Below are 6,000 nucleotides of genomic sequence, written 5' to 3' on the forward strand. Positions count from 1 at the left end.
GCTTTATACCCCTGTGGACGCTAGACATCCTGTTTGTTAGATATTGGAACAACGTGTAAATCTAGCAGCATAATGTTTCATCGCCCATTGAGTTTTACAAGTGTGTCGTGCGAATTGAAGCGGATTCACGAATGAATTTAATGTAACGTTTCTAAAGGAATAATGCTTTCCAGGCAAATGTCAACGAAAGTGCGCATGTGCATTAGTTATACGAAATATTGTCTCATTTATTATACAATAAATAATAGACATATAGAAAACGATTGCACTCTGTTACGCAAAATGTCGCTTTTCGATCATTCTCTCTGAGACAATTTTGCAAACATTTTCACAAAAAAAAGCATTCTCATTATTTTCTGGGGTAATTTTGCAAATTTATTTATGCTCGAAAATTCGCAAACATTCCACAGAGTACGCAGTTTCACAAAAGAATTTATAATTGTTTCATTTCGACATGTAATAATTAAGGGAAGTCACCATAAAAGATATACTTTAATTCGTACGAAAATTAGTTTTTCGCCGACACTCAAAGGTTCGAAGTAATTCAACATTTGAGAGAAATGAAAGATTCACATTACATTTTGAATAACGCACGTTATAAAATATATGTTTTATATGGGAAGTAAAATTGCCACCAAAAAATTGCACTCTTGAAATGAAAGAATTATATATACTGTAAAATCCTTCTTTCTATTAAACTTTTTGCAAAACGGATGTAGGTATAAAAATTCATATATATATCTTTCAGTCATCATGCTTTACAAAATTATTATAGTATGCATACATTTTTATAAATTAGGGAACTATATAGAATATAGATGATATTAATTTTGACAAGATTTCTCTCTTAAGGTAAGAGTGTCCTTTTTGACGTCTATTTTAGGACAGGCTATCCAGGTAGAAGTCTACCTCGATTTGTCGAGATTAAATACAGGGCCTAGGTAAAAAAATCCAGTTTGAAATATCTGTCTAAGTCCAGAATACACCCTAGAAATTTACCTTTATTTTACCTTTAATTTACTTTTATTTTATAAAAAAATAATCGGAAAAATCTGCGTGGGTTCAAGATTGGCACTGACATATTTCTCCCAAATTAGAATAAATATGAGACTATATATGGGGCCAAGATTGAATAATCTAGCTTATAGAAATAATTATAATACAAATAAACCAAATATTTAAAAAAATTATAGGTCCCAATTAGACTCGAAATAATTTTTCTACAAATTCTGGGCGTAATCTTGAGCTCACCCGGATTCTGCGATAGGGCCTGTACGATTTAGGCGCCCCAAACTTTACACAGGTTCTAGTTAGATTTTTCACTTGGATTCCAGAAATATTTTTAAAAGAATATATGGAGCCTGATTATTTCCAGATAAAATCTCTATTTGGGTATTCTAAAAATAAAATGGGAAAATTCTTAAAGCGCGTGGAGAATACAATTTTTGTTCAGCGTGAGAGAATTAAGACGAGAGAGGGAGAGAGAATGATTTTGTGTTAAATGTCCGCGAGCTGTCAGAACCGGGCACATTGTCAAACGCGGAACAATCGCGCGGTATTTTTCGCACGATTACTCGAGAGGTTTGCGCGAGGTTATCTACTCGTACATGTCGAACGGGATGAAATCGATCGGTTTAACGTGCTCGAAACTTTAAACGAGAGAAAAAGAGAGTAATCGTGGATTGTCATTCATAGGCGCAGCGCCGGCAAAGTAATTTGATTAACGCCGCGATACAGAATAACGCGCTCGTTTCAAAATGTCACTCGCGCCGACGATTACACGAATTGCCGGCAATATTGGATGCCCCACGAGTTGCGTCCAATTCGCCGCGACGCAGCCTATAGGAAAATTAACTTGTCAAATTTCAATGAAAAAGACCGATAATCGTACATAATTTCACTCGATTGATTAACTTTGATAGCTGAAAATTTTAACTCTCTACAAACTTGATACTTTTCAATGTGTCATCGCTAGCTTCGAAATTATTATAGCATATAAGGCTATAAGAAACGTCATACAAGTCAAGCAGCTGATAAAAGCATTGAATGATATTTATATTATATAACATTAAATAATAAATATATAGAGTCGTTTAATAATTTATATAATTTGATAAGATAAAATTATAAGTATGATATATGATGTATATTTTCGTTTGTCTGTTTCGAAAGAGAAAAAAATGATGTATAATAAAATATATACGTGACACAAAAAACTACCTGTCAATTATTTTTAATTATAAACTCTGTAAAAAGTTTCATACACATATTATGGAACCAACGAAAATTATTTGACTCGGATAAATCTCTCTCGTTAAATATCGCTGCATTTTTGCTCTATTAAGAAAAGTTGCTAAGCTCACAATATCCAGTTACAAATCACACGGGGATAAACTTTCTTATTGGTATCGCTAAACTGTCATAAAGTTTGATCGAACAATCAGCTAAGTCCTTTTTTTGTAAATCTTATTATAATTTTTTTCTTCTCCGCGTGATATATTGTAACGATAAAACACGTGCAGTGAGTGCACACTTTTATTCTGGCGCAAATAATGTTTATATTTTATAATTAAATTCCATGTAATTGCAAGTAATTTGATTAATGTAACATTTTGCACTTTAATCTACTTTGTAAAATACTAATACGTATAAATACGAATAAATTCAAATATATACCATATATAATATAATCGACTAAATTGTATATATCAATCCTTCGTATAAAATCACGTTCAAAATATTAGTCAAACACAGTAAAAAAAATTGTGTTAAATTTAACACATTTCACATGTCCCAATTATGTAATTAAATAACACACGTAATATGTGAAAAAATAACACAAAAAAATATAATATAAGCAAAAATTCGTACATTTTCATTTAAATGTGTTGTTTTAACACTTAAAAATAGTGAATATTAACTCAACAGACAAATGTCAAAATAACATAACGACAATATGTTATATTAACATAAGAGTATGTTAAAATTTTAACACAAAAATTTCTACACAAGATAATTTCAACAGAAATACGAAATGTTTTTTACCGTGAATATATTCAACGATCAATTGATTTCGTTGTAATATATAAAAGTATTAAATTCGCGATTTCGATTTATCACGATCGCCAAATTTACCGAATCATGATTACACGGCGCGGATTTAGATAAATGATAGCAAGTGGCTCTCTAGATAAACGGAACATCTGTAAAAGCCTAGACTTAAAGAGAGAGTCGAACCGTACCGTAAAAACGGGATCGGAAAGTACGAGCGGGAAATAGCTAATAATAAGGAGATGGAGTCGTGAAGCGAGTTCTGAAACGAAGCTGGAGACATATAAATCTCGAAACCCGGGATAAATCGCGACGCAATATCGAAGGATCCAATATATACTCGATGTATGGTATATACCCGGAGTCACAGCCGCAGGTTTGTTCCCCTTTGAATTTCTATCGCGTTCGAGAATAAAAAAAGCAACAACTATGACGTCGAGAAGCTTGTTTTATCATATCGCGACGTTTATCTCGCGGAATTATACGATCCGTGCATTTAATCTCATTTATCAAATAATTACAGCACGCTCGTGATTATGATTCATCGACCTCAGGCCAGCTGTTCAATCTAACCTCCCGAATATAATTGCCGAATTGCAATTTTGTCATATAATAGTAATATATACATCGAATTTGATTAATGTTGCCATTTGTTATTATAATATATACATTTACATATACGTACTAGATGTACATATAATTAGATGATAATGTAATTAATCAAAATTATTAGTACTATATATATGAGCAATTAATATTAATTTGCAATTTACCGGCTCCGGTATTCTTATTGTATACTTGCGTTTTGCACAGAAATCTTTCTACTAAATCAAATAAGAATTATTTAACAATATTTTATAATTTTTTTTATCATACAAAAGTGTCACGATGTTACGCGAGTCTTTTTCTTCGTGTGTTCATTTAAGTTAAAGTTTTGCATCGACAGTGATATAGTAATAAAATATTGAATGAACATTTTTCTTGCCCGAATGTACATGGAATACATATAGTCTTCTTTTATAAAAGAAATATAAAGATAGTCTTGGAAAACAGATGGCGGTCCATTTAAGCTTATATATCAGAGGGTTCAATTTGGAGAACAAATAACAATAAATTAATTCTCGAGCAGGAAATGTTACGGTAAGTAAATATTTGAGTGAAAAAGAACTGGAATTATATATCGAAATAAATATAAATTCATCCCTAAAATCCGTAAAGATGACGGGTATTCGTTTTATTTCCTATTAATTCGATATTTTACAGCAAATCGGTTGATCGAGTGCAATGAATGCACTTTGCGTTTACGGATCATTACGTGCAAAAGCCACGTCGTCCCCTTATAAGCGCAATTAAATATATCGAATTAATTGGTAATGACGTTTATTATTGAATCGCAATAGTATAATTGGTTGATATATACATATATATATATATATATATATGTATGTATATATTATATATTACACATATTACGAGAACATAAACGCATCCTTTGCCGGCCCTTGCTTGTATATAATATATTTATTACGCGGATTTGCCGTGATTCACTGCTTCTATATACACATAGTAAAACTACGTGTGTATAAGAGAAAATTTAATCAAAATGAAACAGCTTGACGGGACGAGCGAGACACACAATGGTGTGTAAATAATAATAGACCGTTCTGTTCTCCGCGAGTCGCGTTTTCGATTTTCGCATAAATCAGGATTAGCGCATAACGCTAAATTATCATCTAAATACTTTTCACTCGCGGCGAACAGCTTAACATACCGATACAGTGTAAAGGTTGAATTTGCACAATAGACGATGACGCGATTTATCGGATTATCGCAATCGATCGGAGTAAATAAATTTTATTTTTTACGCGATAACGAACAGACCAACCGATTGTAAAATAGCATACGTAAATATAATATATATATATATATATATATATATATATACACGTGTTTGTTTTGACACTTATGATTAAATTGTATAATAATGCGGGTACCGAATTTTTTAACAAGAAGCGATGAAACTATTTTCAAAGCCAATCAACTTCTCTAAAGTCACCTTGACTTTTCGACACGTTAAATCGGTTATCTGCGAATGATAAGAAGGTTACCCTGGCAATGAAATTCACAAGTATTAAAAACATGTGTCATAATTGTTTTCACGCGCCACGCGAGATCATCCCTCATGAATTTGTACAAGTTCGCTTTGCACAACCGTATACAAATATATACAACTGTATACGGCATATCAAAATTGATCAACGAACCGATACGCGTGTCGAGAAATAAAGAAATAACGTTAAAATAAATTGAACCGATTATTGTTTTCGAGAAGGCGCTATTGCATCTTGGTTAAAAAAAAAAAGCTAGATTCGCGACGCGAAGGAAAGGAGCCACTTACTTGTTGAATTTGCGGAGACTCCAGACGAGGAAGAACCGGCCCGTGGAAGAATCCTCTCGACCGTAGAATTTTCTTCGCGAATCTTTCGCGGAAAAATAAAGGGACGACGCACGGGGATGAAATTTCCTTTCTCAAGGCAGGACGTTAAGGTCTTCTGCGAAGAACGACTTTGCCGCCGATGACTTCGATCGAGCGGTCGAATGATCGAGAAATCGTCTCGGCGAGACGAGAAATGAGAAGAATCAATTCGGAAAGGGTGCAGAGGATGCGCCTTTAACAGGTGGCACGACGGCGGGAGTTCCTCACTGTCCAGAGTGCTAACGACGTGTGACGTCGACGCCTCGGTGCGAGAGGGCTTTTATAGCCGGTCGGTGCCGCCGACTCGACTCGACTCGACCTCCACTCGGCAACTCGGTCTCTCTACTCGACTCGGCCTATCGCGACCTTCCTATCTGCTTAACATCTTTCTTGGCCCTATCGCACTGATTTTAGTGTCCTTACACCTTCCGAACCCAGCATCCCCCTCTCTTTCTCTCTCTCTCTCTCTCTCT

At 34.1% G+C, this 6,000-nt stretch overlaps 1 protein-coding gene across 1 annotated transcript in view; it reads right to left on the bottom strand.

Annotated features, from left to right (window-relative positions):
* Dh44 (corticotropin-releasing diuretic hormone 44) overlaps positions 1-5,796 on the bottom strand; it is a 33,687-nt gene extending 27,891 nt beyond the window's left edge. Inside the window, exon 1 of the mRNA XM_029316906.2 lies at positions 5,450-5,796. The gene's annotated coding sequence lies outside the window, so the exon portion shown is untranslated. The remainder of the gene's footprint in view (positions 1-5,449) is intronic.
* Positions 5,797-6,000: the final 204 nt, after the last annotated feature.

Source organism: Nylanderia fulva, unplaced genomic scaffold (assembly GCF_048542155.1).
Source record: "Nylanderia fulva isolate GAGA-0341 unplaced genomic scaffold, ASM4854215v1 Scaffold3, whole genome shotgun sequence".
Taxonomy (NCBI): domain Eukaryota; kingdom Metazoa; phylum Arthropoda; class Insecta; order Hymenoptera; family Formicidae; genus Nylanderia; species Nylanderia fulva.